We start from the raw sequence: 14,828 nt of genomic DNA, 5'->3' as shown, positions 1-14,828 counted from the left end.
AAATAAATCATTTGATGAAAAAAAGCTGTCATGATCTTGAATTATTATTTGTTAAGTTAAATAATAGGATGACTGACATTTGCTTTAAAATATCTCAAGACAAAGGAGGTAAAGGAGATAGATGGAATACAATTGGAGAGATGTTGGTAATCATACCTGTTGACCCTGGATGAGGCACACATGAGCATTCACATATTACTCTATTTTGCTGTATATTTGAAATTTTTCATAATACAAAAGCTATTTCCAAATGCCAACACGAATCAAATTCTTCACTATATATCAGAGGCAATATTATTTGTTTTTTCTTACATATTTGAATAAAAAATAAAGCAAAGTTTTTGTACTTACGACGCATAATCATTTACATCAGGAATTTTTATCTTACTGTTCACAGTGACCTTACTTTCAAAAACCAGTAAGTTAGGCAGCCCCGGTGGCACAGCGGTTTGGTGCCGCCTTAAGTCCAGGGCGTGATCCTGGGGACCCGGGATCAAGTCCCACATGAGTGGAGCCTGCTTCTCCCTCTGCCTGTGTCTCTGCCTCTCTCTCTCTCTCTCTCTCTCTCTGAATAAATAAAAAAAATCCAAAAACCAGTAAGCTTTCACATTCAAACAAAATATAACAAGTGAAAGAAATGAAGAAGAAAGAAAAAATCTAAGATCACCAACACTCCTCATCCACCTAGCCATCAGAGGATTTGCTCCTGAATATCATCTAATTTTCAGGGTGCTGAGCAGGATCATAAGGGAAATGACACTGAAAGGCCAGAACACTGAGAGAACTGTCACTATTGTATGAAAGTAAAATAGCCTTTACTTCTCAGGCTTCTTCTCAATTTTCTAAACTCGATTTTCACAGACTATCCAACATACCAGTGCATTTTATATCCAGCATTTTTATTCTGTTTAAGTTTAAAAAAAATAATTTGGCAACTCCTAGTGCTTCCTGAATTTAAAAGAAGTAAAAGAAAAAGAATCAGAACAAAAATAACCCTAAACCAAATATTACTAATTGTACAGAGAGAACATAATCCAGACTCCAACTGACTTTCTACTGAAAATGCCCCCCTACAGATGCTAAAATTGTTCTCATATGACCATTTTTCCTTCAGTCTTTGTAGAAAATCATGATGTTTCAAGTGCAGTGATATATAAGTGCAATGATGACTAGTGCTGACACAGTAAAATAAATATAAACTGCTTGAAATTGGCCAAAGAATTGAAGATAACTAGCCCATTCAACCCCTCCAGCATCATACTTCCTTCTCACTGTGCAGGCAGATAGAATGTAAAATAGCCCAAATGGAAAGCTCTATCTAAACCTACCAATCAATATGAAATAATTGTTAAATGCTGGATGTGACAATCACACCTGATAAACTCCTGAACAGCAGCAACTTGAAATAGAGGACAAAATTAAGTAATCATCAAAATGTCTTCAAAGTGCTTGTTCAGCTGACAGTTATATACACATCCTCTTCATCAATGTCAAGAGGTTTACAAATCTATGAAAAAAATAATGCCCCTGCACAGCATTTTCCTATCTGAATGTTTTCAATTTCAAGCTTGAAATTCTGTCTTTAGTTAATCTTTGAGAAATTTGTATAATTTACTTAAATATTTAGCACTTAAACTCATAAAGTGAGACTTTCTTACAAAGGCAAGTCAAGCATACCTCAGATATATTTTAGTTTGGATGTAGGCCACTGCAATAAGCAAATATCACAACAAAGTGCGTCAAAAATATTTTTTGGTTTCCCAGTCCATATAAAAATAATGTTCACACCGTACTTTAGTCTACTAAATGTGCAATAGTATTGTGTCTAAAAAACAATGTACATACCTTCACTTAAAAATACTTCATTGCTAACAATTTGCTAATCATCATCTGACCTTTCAGCAAGTCATAATCTTTTCCACTGGTAGGCTGTCTTGCCTTGATGTTGCTGGCTGCCGACTGATCAGGGTACTAGATGCTAAAGACTGGGGTAGCTGTGGCAATTTCTTAAAATGAGACAACAATGAAGCTTGCCACATCAATTGACTCTTCCTTCACAGATGATTCTTTATAATATGTGACATTGTTAGATAGTATTTTATCCACATTAGTGCTTCTTTCAAAATTTGAATCAATCCCCTCAAAAAAATTTGCCACTGCTTTATCACCTAAGTTTACATAATAGTCTAAATCCATTGTCATTTCAACAGTTTTGACAGCATCTTCAGTAAGAGTAGATTCCAGATCAAGAAACTATTTTCTGGGGATCCGTGGGTGGCTCGGCGGTTTGGCACCTGCCTTTGGCCCGGGGCGCCATCCTGGAGTCCCGGGATCGAGTTCCACGTCAGGCTCCCTGCATAGAGCCTGCTTCTCCCTCGCCTGTGTCTCTGCCTCTCTCTCTCTATGTGTGTGTGTGTGTCTCATGAATAAATAAATAAAATCTTTAAAAAAAATAAATAAAGGGTCCAGTTTAAAATGAATTACCGGGATCCCTGGGTGGCGCAGCGGTTTGGCGCCTGCCTTTGGCCCAGGGCGCGATCCTGGAGACCCGGGATCGAATCCCACGTCGGGCTCCCGGTGCATGGAGCCTGCTTCTCCCTCTGCCTGTGTCTCTGCCTCTCTCTCTCTCTCTCTGTGACTATCATGAATAAATAAAATCTTTAAAAAAAAATAAAAAAAATAAAAATAAAAAAAAAATAAAATGAATTACCTTCCAGTGGTGTGCTGGCACCAGCTGACCCCCCAAAGGTAACTGTTAAATTATCAGGAATTTTGTGAGTCAATTTTTATTAAATTATAGAATTTAAATCCTATTAATAAGAAATCTAATAAATACCCAAAAGTCACCATTTCCAAATTATTTTTCTACATTTTACTATTATCTATCCCCTTGAGATTTTGTTTTACTTGAAGTATAGATGACATAAAATGTTATATTAGTTTTAGATATACAACATAATGATTTGAGACTTCTATGCCTTATTCAGTACACCATGATAAGTGTAATTACCATCTTTCACCATGTTATTACAATATTACTGACTATATTCCCTATACTGTACTATGCCTACTGAGATTATGCCTATTTTGCTATATGGTGGGAATATTATAATGGTGTGCTACTGCACCTCATCCCATCTTCATATCAACATGATGTCGTGTCTGTAGGTTGAAATACAACATGATGGGATTATTTCAACCATATATATCAACAAATACTACAAATGAGTGTTTTTCTTAGAGAGCTGGCTATTAAACATTTTATCCATACATCACTGCATATTGAATTTAAAGAATAAAATAAACATTAGTACATATAAAAGAGATTTTATATGTAAAAGGTACAAAAAAGTCTATGTTCTATTACTTTATTTTTACAAATTCTTATTTGACATCTCAATCAAGGGAGAAATTATTTTACTTAATCATATATATAGTAATCTAGTTTGCATGTTTTTCTAGGTTGGAATGGTGCTAAGCACTGTATTATGGGCAGAAGAGAATCTGATATTTAATTTTTTTAGAAAAACAGTCCAAGGCACCTGGGTGTCTCAGTTAGTTAAGCATCTGACTCAGTCTTGGCTTGGGTCTTGATCTCGGGATCATGAATTTGAGTCCTCATTGAGCTCCATGCCCAGCATGGAGTCTGCTTGAGATTCTCTCCCTCTCCTTCTTCCTTTCACCCTGCTCATGCATGCATGCTCTCTCTATCTCTCAAGTAAATAAATAAACTCTTAATAATGATGACGATAAACAAATAAAAGAAAAAAAGAAAAATCCACGTAATTTCAATTAATAAATTATTTCTAGGTATATTTCCATCAACAAATCCACTGGCAGTTAAAACATAATGTCTGCACACAAATAAATGGTTATTTTGATAGCTCTCAATAAGGAATCTACCTATTTGCAAAGTAATCCATATTTTGTACATTAACCCAGAAAGTATGAAGTAACCTGAAGATAGTACAAAACTAAACAAAAAGTGAGAAATATTTGGTATAGAGGAAAACTCCAGTAGAATTCATTGTGAGATAATTTCATGGAATAAGAGGAACTTAAATTATACCTTTTGTAGCCAGAGTAGAAAAGCAGAAGGAAAAGGAGTCACCATACCACCTGGTACAGCAATAAACACAACTACTGCTATTGCCAAGTGAATAGCTAGACTGCAGCTACTCACATTCCCAGAGCCACTAGTATTGTTACAACAGAAATGTTTCCTACACTAAGAACAGGATCTTTCTGGCCTTGGGGAGCAGCCCTGGTTAAAATGAAGTCAATAATTACCTAGCCATGTTAAATCTGCAAGAAATTTGCATCTAATAAAATGGAGCAGTGGAATTCAGTTAAAAAAAAAAAAAAGACAGGCTGGATAATAAAGAGATGCTTATTATGGGAAAGTTTAAATATAACTTTAAGATAATAAGGAATAATACCTCTCAGAAGCTCCCCAGCAAGCTTAAATCCCAGTTGCCCTACTAATGAACACACCATTTATTGTCTCTTCCACCTTCCCTGTTTTTCCTCCCTACTCCTTCAACATGCTTCCCAGAATTACCTCCACCCCACAACCCCCAACCAAAAAAAAAAAAAAAAAAAAAATCCTTTCACTCAATTATTTGTCCCAGAATTTTGTTTTCAGGAAATCCAAACTAACAAAGTCCTTATCGATGTTCAAGACTATGTGTAGTATGAGAAAAATAAGTAATTCAATTGTGACCAATGGCATTTCCGGTAAGATTTTTCATACTATGTCAATACAATTCCTGGGTTGACTTAGAAGAGAGAAAGCTACTTCAAGCATGTAATTAAGCATAGGATCATGAAGACAACTCAATTCAGTAAATGTTTATACAGTATCTGCTATATATGCACTACAGAAAGCACTTCCCCAGGCCACAAAGTACGCAGTTTCCTTCCCCTAAAATTCCCAATCGAGATGATTAAACAGACCCAAATAGATAATCAGATTTCTCAAAGGTGATCAAATAACTTCTTTTATTATTTTTATTATTATTATTATTATTATTATTATTATTATTATTACTAGACCCTTAAATGTGAAGCGGATCGTTTATAAGATCCTGATCAGGCCACATAATGAATCAATCTATCCAACGTCATTTATTTGGAAGCTGACACTAACAAATTTGGGGACATTCCCCAGAACCAAGAAGAGAAAGAGATTTTCTTCTGGTGATACACAGCAATTCATCTAACTATATTTGTCGTTATAATCAATCAGGCAATTATCAAATGTGTTGTCACTTGACAACTGGAGCAATACCATTGATCTGCTGCCTGGCCATAATGGTACTCAGTTCTTCAGTTCAAAGGTCAGGGTTCTTTAGGACTGTTCTTATAAACTAAAAATTCTTGAAAGTCCTCGAAACTCAATTCAATAACCTACTGATGGATGTTATAAGTCTCCCCTTGCCACCCTACAGTCATACTTGTCTCTTGCCAACTCAAGCTTACTACACCTCTTCAGGGGTTCATAAGTATTCCAAATCTACTTTAGCCTAAAGCTACACATTTTGGAAGTTCATCAAAATATGAGGGTCTCCATAACTACCCCCCAGTGTAGTTGTTTAGAATAGAGCAGGCAAAGGTGACTAGGATACAAGGGAACACAAGAGAACCACCATGGTAAGAATACCAATGAACATTCAATTACCTGTATCTTGTGCTTTCTCTGTGAAATTAAGCAATATTCAATTTCCCAAAAGCTGAAGTCACATAATGTAATCTCTGGAGCAAGTTAATTTGTATATTTTAATTACTTCCCATTCTGCTATAAAATCACCACCCAAGTACATTAAAGCATATCTATATGAAGAGACTACTGGGAATGCTAAATAGTCCACTTACAATAAAAGTAAAATATCTTAATTTTCACAAAAAAGCTTTATATTTTTAATTAGATGTTAAGAAAAGTGAGAATGAGAGGGCAGTTTCTGCCTTTGTCAGAGCAACTTGGGTACCTCATGAGAGCCCCGGAACAAGCTTCACACTAGACAAGTCTACCCCACAACACCCAGCTTACTGTATGTGGCAGAATATGGCCCATCTATAAAGTTTAATTTCTGAAAATGATGCCAGAAATATGTTGGAATAGAATAAAAGCTGACAAAATTTTGTACTAAATCTCTAATCAACACAATAATACAATTCACAGAGGTGTGTCACAGATACTTTCTTAAAATAAAAATCAAACTATGGTAAATTTCAGGTAGAAAGACACACAGAAAATGCAGATATGTCCTTTTTAAAAAGCTAATTCTATCTTGCTGGTCTACTGCTGTCTATAAGCAACTGCCTATGTCTTCCATCTGGACAGTAACTGAAAGGCCCTTCCGGCTAAAATATCCACTATGCAGTCTACTATGGTGTCTAAATTCCTAACTACATTCACTGCTTAATTCCTTTTGGTCTAACACATTATCTTTGTTTTATTTTTTAAGTTAAAATACTTACAAAAAAGGAGAGCATTTTATCATTGAACATTTTATATTACAGCTGCTATCTATGGGGATAGGACATTGAATAAATATTGATAGCAGTGACAGCATCAAGAATGAAGTATAAGAAAAAGCACTCCTTACTCCTTTGTCAAGAGCCTAGTAGATAACTAATCGTGCCTCTCAGAAAAGAGTTCTGATTGAATAGATCAAATACTTCCTTCATCATTTTAATTCAATTGACATTATTTTCAGAGAAAATTAGATCATCAGCTAAGCAGTAGACATTGGAAGCCATGTGTTCTAACTACCTCATTATACACATAAAGGCACTGAATCTCAGAGAGGTTAACTTGCCAAAAATTGAAGAGCTATCTGTTGCCAATGCTACAGTCAGAACTCTGGCCCATGTCAGAAGGTAAAGCTGGTCAGATGTCTCTATCAAACTGCTCAGAAATAGGGAGGGGAGATGGGATATATGTAATGACTAGAGAAAAACACTACCTTTATCACAAGTTCTCAGAAAAAATGCCTCCAAGAATTTTTTGTAACACATCTGAAATTGAGATGGGAGGAGCTCCTATGCCTTCTTATAACACCCTCTACTAAATGAGTAAAAAGTATAAAATACTTCACTAGTGTATTTCATCTATCTCTCACTAAAATCTATTACCTTTCACAAAAGGGACAATATTTTCATTTATGTACATCTTTAATATCTTATGTGGAAGTGCAAAGACTGACACCTTATGAATATTTGATATATATTTGATGAATAAATAAAACAATGTTTATAGCATAATTCCTCTTAACAGTGAAATTAGCCTAAATGAATAGCAATATATTATCAGTTAAACAAAACCTGGCAAAGACAATGATAGAATACTATCCATGCATTAAAATGATACTGTTGAAAAATATTTAATAACATAGAAACATTCACTAATGTTGCAAGATAAAAGTCAGTACACCAAGCAAGATGTTTTAATTTTTGTGAATAAATACCTGGCTAGAAAAGTAAGCATCAAATGTTAATAATAATTATTTCTGGTTCTGGTCTTACTCTCTTCTCGTTGTTGTACTATATTTCAAATACTTTGAAGTGGTACCTGGATGACTCAGTTGGTTGAGTGTCCAATTCTTAATTATAGCTCAGGTCATGATCACAGGGTCCTAGGTCCTGGGATCAAGACCTGCCTCCACCTCCACACTAAGCATGGAGTCTGCCTGGGGTTCTCTCTCTCCCCATCCTTCTGCCCCTCTCCCCAGTCACATTCTAAATGAATGAATGAATGAATGAATGAATGCATGAATACATAAATTCTTTAAAAAACACTTTGAAAATGGTCAACCACTGATATAATAAAAACTTTATATTTCTCCAAAATAGCAATTCCTGTTAACTAATTTTTACATATGGTATTTGATAATAGGGGAAAGTAGTCACCTAACCAGACCTATATTTGTATAATGTCTTAAAAGAGTATTAATTTTAACAATTTAGATTATAAAGTGATTTTATGCTCTGGATCATAGCTTTCAATCTGAAAATAATGGGCTAAGGGCTAGTGATTTGTGAGGAAACTCATCCACTTGAGAAAGAGGTGATTATGCCCTTTCCCCTGGATTCATACAAATCTTTGGGAGCCTCTTCATGAATCTGAGCACTTACTTCCTCCATGTGAAATATCCCTGCTATGCAGCTTGTTTCATCGTTAAATGAGATGGTGTCTTACATAATGCTACATACTCAATGACTGCTAGCTCTTACTACTATCAGGCTATCATTAAACTGAAAAAGCCAAAATCCAAGGTGGAAATTGGACACTAACAGATGTTAAAGAAATAACTTATTATAGAAGCACTTGGAATTATTAAAAGAAAGGTGATGCCCATAGTAACACTTATGACTTCATATATACACTTATGCATCAAAAATAGGCAGTAAACCAAAATTGATACATAATATGGACAGTAATTACTAATATGCTAATTATTACCAAAATTTATTAAGTATGGCTATTAAAAAAATAGGAACAATATGATGGCAGACAGTTTTTATAATCAAAGAACTCTGGAGATAAACTCCATTATCATCATTTTTTAGCAATTTATTTTCTTGAAAAAAATTCTCTGATACCTGGTAAAATTGGAAATAAGAAGAATTTTATGCAGATTAAAGGCCAAAAAAAAAGTGGAAGTTGGCATGAAGAAAGCAATTAGTGACATTATTTTTTATATTTTCAATCATTTGGAAGAAACAAATCAACTAGAAAGGAAGAAACAGCAATGATAAAATTCAACTTGTTTAGATGTCTCAAAACAGGCACTTTGGAATGAAATAAGGATGAAGACATAAGAAAAGGGAAATAAAATAGATAATACTGTGGTAATATGCTAAAGACTTAGAAGCCAAATAGAACAAATGTATTTCTCTAGAACATAAAACTGACCTGAATGCAAGATATAGCTGTTATGGGAAAACTTCAAGTCCCAAGCCATCTACTAGGAGCCTAATACTGCTTAATGCCAAGCAGCTGATAAATAGTTAATGAATTCAGTACTTGACCTGATGAAAATAGCTTTCCACAATATTGGAATAGTTGAAATATGAATGTGAACTTGCCAAGAGAGCTGTGTAAATCAGTTTCATCCAAACAGGGTATCTCTATCAATTGAAACTAAAAATGAAGTAAATATAAATATCATTCCTTTTAATATTCTCTTTATTGGTGGATCTTTTAGAAAAATATAACTTGTGCATGTATAATAAGATGTGAAAATAAATTTAATCATGATTTTATAAATAACGGTCTAATAAAAGTAGCAATGAAGAAAAGCCTATTGGAATTCTCTCTGAAGTTGTCAGGAACAAAAAATGTTGTACAAACAACTATTCACATTCATTTATTCATTTAATAAGAATACATTAATTGGACAGCCACATGCAAAATAATGAAACTGGGCCACTGTTTTACATCATACACAAAAGTTAACTAAAAATGGATTAAAGACTGAACATAATACCTGAAACCATAAAACTCCTAGAAAAAAAAAATAGATGGTAAGCTTCTTGACATAGACCTTGGTAATGATTTCTTAAATCTAACACTAAAAGCAAAAGCAAAAAATGCAAAAACAAATGTAAGGGATGATATCAAGCCTCTGCACAGCAAAGGAAACTATCAACAAAATGAAAAGACAACCTACTGAATGCAGAAATTATTTTCAAATCATGTATCTGGTAAGGAGTTAACATCCAAAATACATAAAGAACAATACAACTCAATAGTAAAACAAAATAAAACAAAACAATCCAATTTAAAGGCTGGCAGAAGATCTGAATAGACTTCCCCCCCAAAAAAGACATATATTCAGCTAAAAAGGATGTAAAAAGATACTCAGCTTTACTAATTATCATGCCTAAATCTCACCTGAGAAAGTAATGAAAGTGTGTGTGTGTGTGTGTGTGTGTGTGTGTGTGTGTGTGTGTGTGTATAGCAAGAGGGGGGGAGACAGCACAGTGGTTCTCAAGGTTCTCAAACTTACAGTCTCAGGATGCTTCATACTTTGCAAAACAAAGAGCAAACAAATGAAAAACAATAATAAAAAAATCTAATAGGTGGTTTTATACTTAGACCATCTTTGAAATTTAAACTAAAAAATTTATTTAAAATAACAATAATAAGCCCATTATTAATTAACACTAATAACATATATTAGTCAAAATTACTAGTTTTCCAAGACAAAAAAGGTAAGAAATAAGCAAAGCAATCCTGAGAAAAAACAAAACTGGAGGCATCACACTTTCTGATTTAAAGATACAATAATCCAACAGTAAGGTATGGCATAAAAACAGACACACAGACCAACAGAGCAGAACCAAGAGCCCAAAATTATACCTATATACATAAGCCAACTAATACTTGACAAGGAAGCCTAGAATGCTCACTGAACCAAAGACAGTCTCTTTAATAAGTGGTGCTGGGAAAACTGTATACACATATACAAAAGAATGACACCCCTCACAAAAACTAACTCAAAATGAACTCAAGCCTTAAATATAAGACCTGAAACTCCTAAAAGAAAACATAGGGAAAAGTCTTGAAATTGGTTTTCACAATGATTTTTTTGCATATGATACCTAAAATATAAGGAACAAAAGCAAAAATCAACAAGTGGGACAACACCAAACTAAAAAGTTTCTGTATAGGAAAAGAAATGATCAATAAAATGAAAAGCAACTGACAGAATCAGAGAAAATACTTGCAAACCACATATCTGATAAGGGGTTAATATCCAAAATCACTAATGATCAAGGAAGTGCAAATAAAATCCACAATAAGATATCACCTCATACCTGTTAGATTGATAATTATCAAAAGGACAAGATATAACAAGAGCCTGGAGAGCCTTTTCCATGCACTGGAAAAGTATTTTAATAGCCTTCCCAGGTAATTTTAGGTATTATTTTCTGATAGTACATCCACTGTTGACAAGTAGTAATTTTTAAAAGGTTGTTTGGAATGTGGAATCTGTAATTTTGTCAAGGAAATTTCAGATTCTGTTACATTACAATCGACTGATCTATCGTGCATTTGAATGGATCTTTTACCCCTGCATGATTTTGTAACTTTTGCATTGTTCATTTGGAAAATATTACTTCACTATGGTACGCAGATCTTTCAAATGTTTACACATTTTGTTATGTAATATTTTTAATATCATACTTAACATCAGGAATCTAATCAGAAAAGTCAATATGGGTAAGCTGTTAGGCTCACAGTGGTAGGAGGAAGTTTCCTAAAATCCTAATTTTCACTTGAAAGTTCAAATTTTCCCACTGGCAACAGTCAGTTGTTTTCCTTGAAGTGACAGGCTCAAATGATTCATTAAAAGAAAGAAAGAAAAAGTCTGTCAAATACTCAAGTCTAAGTATAGTTTGACAGTCTTTCTTTCAAGTAAAAGCAATATTTCATGAAAAGAAAAGCAGCTAAGTGACTAGCTAGCTAGTTCAGGCTCCCACTCAAGTAATTACACATGCACTTCCTTATGCAATGGAAGAGCTTTCTGTGCACTTCTCATTTTGTCACAAAATATTAGAAAGATGTATACTCCTGGGCTGAGATCTAATAAAATTAAAAGTTGTTACTACTTCATCAAGGACATTCCTAAGTGAAACTAGTTTTTTTTTTTTTCCTTCTTCTAATGGAAGATGCGTGGCAGTAAAGAACATGGTAACTACTAGAACAATCTGTTGCCACTGCCTTGGTTCCTGCCAAGGCACCAGCAGTTTCACACACCATTGCCTTGTGCTCTATCAGTACAAATGTCAATACAGTGAAAAGGGCAAATCATGTTTCAGTATTATTATGAAAATAGGTTTGCCTCATGGACCTCCTGAAAAAGTCATAGGGATTTCTAGGGCCCCACAACACTGAGAATTGTCCTTTAGATCCCTGGTTCTTCACAAGGCTGCATATGGCATATTCTGGGGAACTTTCAAGAACTGTCCACCTTCTGGCTCCACTCCAGATTCACTAAATTGGCCTCCGGGGTGGGGCCTGGAATAGGGATATTTGAAATCAGCTAATTCTAATGTAACTTGGATGAGAACAACTAGTTTAGAGAACAGTAAAGGGGGGCAGGGGGTGGCAGCCCAGGTGGCTCAGCGGTTTAGCACCACCTTCGGCCCAGGGCGTGATCCTGGAGATCCAAGAACGAGTCCAATGTCGGGCTCCCTGCGTGCAGCCTGCTTCTCCCTCTGCCTGTGTCTCTGCCTCTCTCTCCTTCTATCTCTCATGAATAAATAAATAAAATCTTTAAAAAAAAGAGAGGGGGGATAATCTATTCCTTTGTGGAAACTAAAGCAGAATACTTTATGAAACTGAAGAATCTAAGGACCTACTGCAGACTTTTTAGCACCTGGGGTCTTTCCCTTAATTCTTACCCCTAAAAAAAAAAAAAAAAAATTCTTACCCCTAAATGTCTGGCATGTCTCCATATATTCTTGAATATAAAATTTCTTTTATGGTGTCTGGAAGACCTGGAGCAAGGAATTCTACAAAAATTTTTAACACAATACGAAGACAGTTGTAAAAATTCAACAGTGCAGAGTAGTATATGTGAAAAATGATTAAGAGAGCCTCAGGGCCCATCCAAGATAAGCAAAGCTAATGATCCTCTATATTTTTTTTTTATTTACAAAGGTGTATCAGTTCCTAGATCGTTTTACTTCTCTAGCCATAGTGTTCACCCTCTGTAAAACAAGAAGTTAGATGCATCTAAGATTCATCAGATAGTCCATGAGAGCATCACATAGCTGGGCTTATGCACAATGAAGAGAGAGTCATATCTGCATAGCATGGCACTGAGGGAGCCATGAAACCATCTCTGTCCCCTCCACAAATTCAAATGATATCTGTCAAATATCTGTTCACTGTTGAGAACTCTAGTCATTTGACTTAAGACTTAAAATAGGTTTTAGCTCTTAAAAATAATTTTTTCTTAGTAATTCTAAAAATGGTAGGAGGGATATTTATTGATCCCCAACAATGACCAAATCAGAAGCTTTCTCGGTGGAAACTAAGCTAGTCAAGTGGAATGGAATCCAAATGCAGTGTGACTGCTGATCCCTCCCCAGACATCCAGGCCCTTCTTTGTATCAGGCACTGTGTTTGATGTGGAATTACTGAATCAGGCCACTCTCTCTGTCTTTCTCTCTCCCCACCCCTTCCGTCAGCCTCTATTTTTTAGCTTAGTGAATTTGCATTTAGCTTCATCACAGGGCTTCCTTGTGTGGAAAGTACAAATCTAAAGTACCTGAGCCAGAAGTTACTGATCATTTAAAGATCATCCAAAACTATGATTATTATTAATTTTTGGTAGTACCTTCTCCACAAAGTTGCATATGTTTTGCAAGGCTTGCCTCTCTCCTTTTTCTAAGATGTTCTATTACCTTTACTGGGAGATTTACAGAATGCATGGGTTTTCAAGTTCATATGCATTGTGTTACGGAAAAATCCCCTTTGCCTGTTGTCTTGAGGAAAACAAATGGTGAATATAGGTTAATCTAAACTGAATTTTTCCAAGATAATTTACAATTAAAGTTTCAAAAGTGTTTCTTTTAGTCATTTAGTCACCATGAAGCAGCATCTTTTATTGAAAAGTCTTATTTCAAAAAAAAAAAAAAGAAAAGTCTTATTTCAATAACATCTGTGTTCTAATCTACTTAGTTTTTTGAACATTCTCTATTTTTTTTTAAGATTTTTATTTACTTGAGAGAGAGAGCAAGAGAGCACAGCAGGGGAAGCAGCAGAAGGAGAGGGAGAAGCAAGCTCCCCACTGAGTAGGGAGCACAACATGGGGCTCGATCCCAGGACCCAGAGATCATGACCTGAGCCGAACGGAGGAGCTTAACCAACTGAGTCATCCAGTGCCCGATGCTCCTGATGCATTCTCTATTATTGCTTAGAATAAAATTCAGGTTTGAGGTTATTCTTTGTGGTATTATTTTCTCCCCATTTAAAAACATTAAAAATGTCATGCTGAACATGGCTCAAAAAATAGCTCTTCCATATTCAACACAGAATTAATTCTTCTATACATATGTTATTTATTAAATGAAAATCTAGTCAATGTTTCAACCTTGGTGAGATACCCATTATTTTTCATAAGTCTTATTATTAAAGAAAATATATCTAAATATAACTCCTTCTTGTGAAAATAGCTTATTCCATTTTGTAAAAACATTTGCAAAAAATTTTCATGTTTCTAGTCTGGATGAAATTATGCTACTAGACATTCACGATTGTTCTCAAGGTTGTATCTTTTTTTTCCAAGAGAAGTAGAAAAAAGCTACATATTATGAACATTCAATGTCTTTCCCGTCTCTAAAAGAGGAGAAGGAAAGGAGAAAAGTAGAAAGGCTGATGATGCTACAGAAAAGAAAAAAGCCCAAAACCTGTGCTTAGTCAAAGTATGTATGGTGCCCCTGTGAGAGACAAATGGGTTTTAATGAAGCTGCCAACACTTAATTTATGAAAGCAGTACTTACAGAGGTTTATTGAACATATTATATCTATTGATACATCACTCATGAAAGAGAAGAAATACTGGATCCATTTGCTAAAGCCACCTTGCAGGTGGGTCTTGGCCAAGACAGTGAAGAAGATCAATCATACTCTCCACTAAAAAAAAAAAAAAAAGTGAAAATAGATCACATATTTTAAGAAACTAAATTAGGATGATTTGCAGCAGCTAAAGCAGCATGCCTGTCCCACCTACCGAGAAAGAGTTCAACTACCTTTCCTGGTAGGTAGGTCACATGTCCCAATACAGTGCTTGGGACCCAGACTGCTAGCT

Source organism: Canis lupus, chromosome 22 (assembly GCF_048164855.1).
Source record: "Canis lupus baileyi chromosome 22, mCanLup2.hap1, whole genome shotgun sequence".
Taxonomy (NCBI): Eukaryota; Metazoa; Chordata; class Mammalia; order Carnivora; family Canidae; genus Canis; species Canis lupus.
This window is presented reverse-complemented; position numbering follows the sequence as displayed.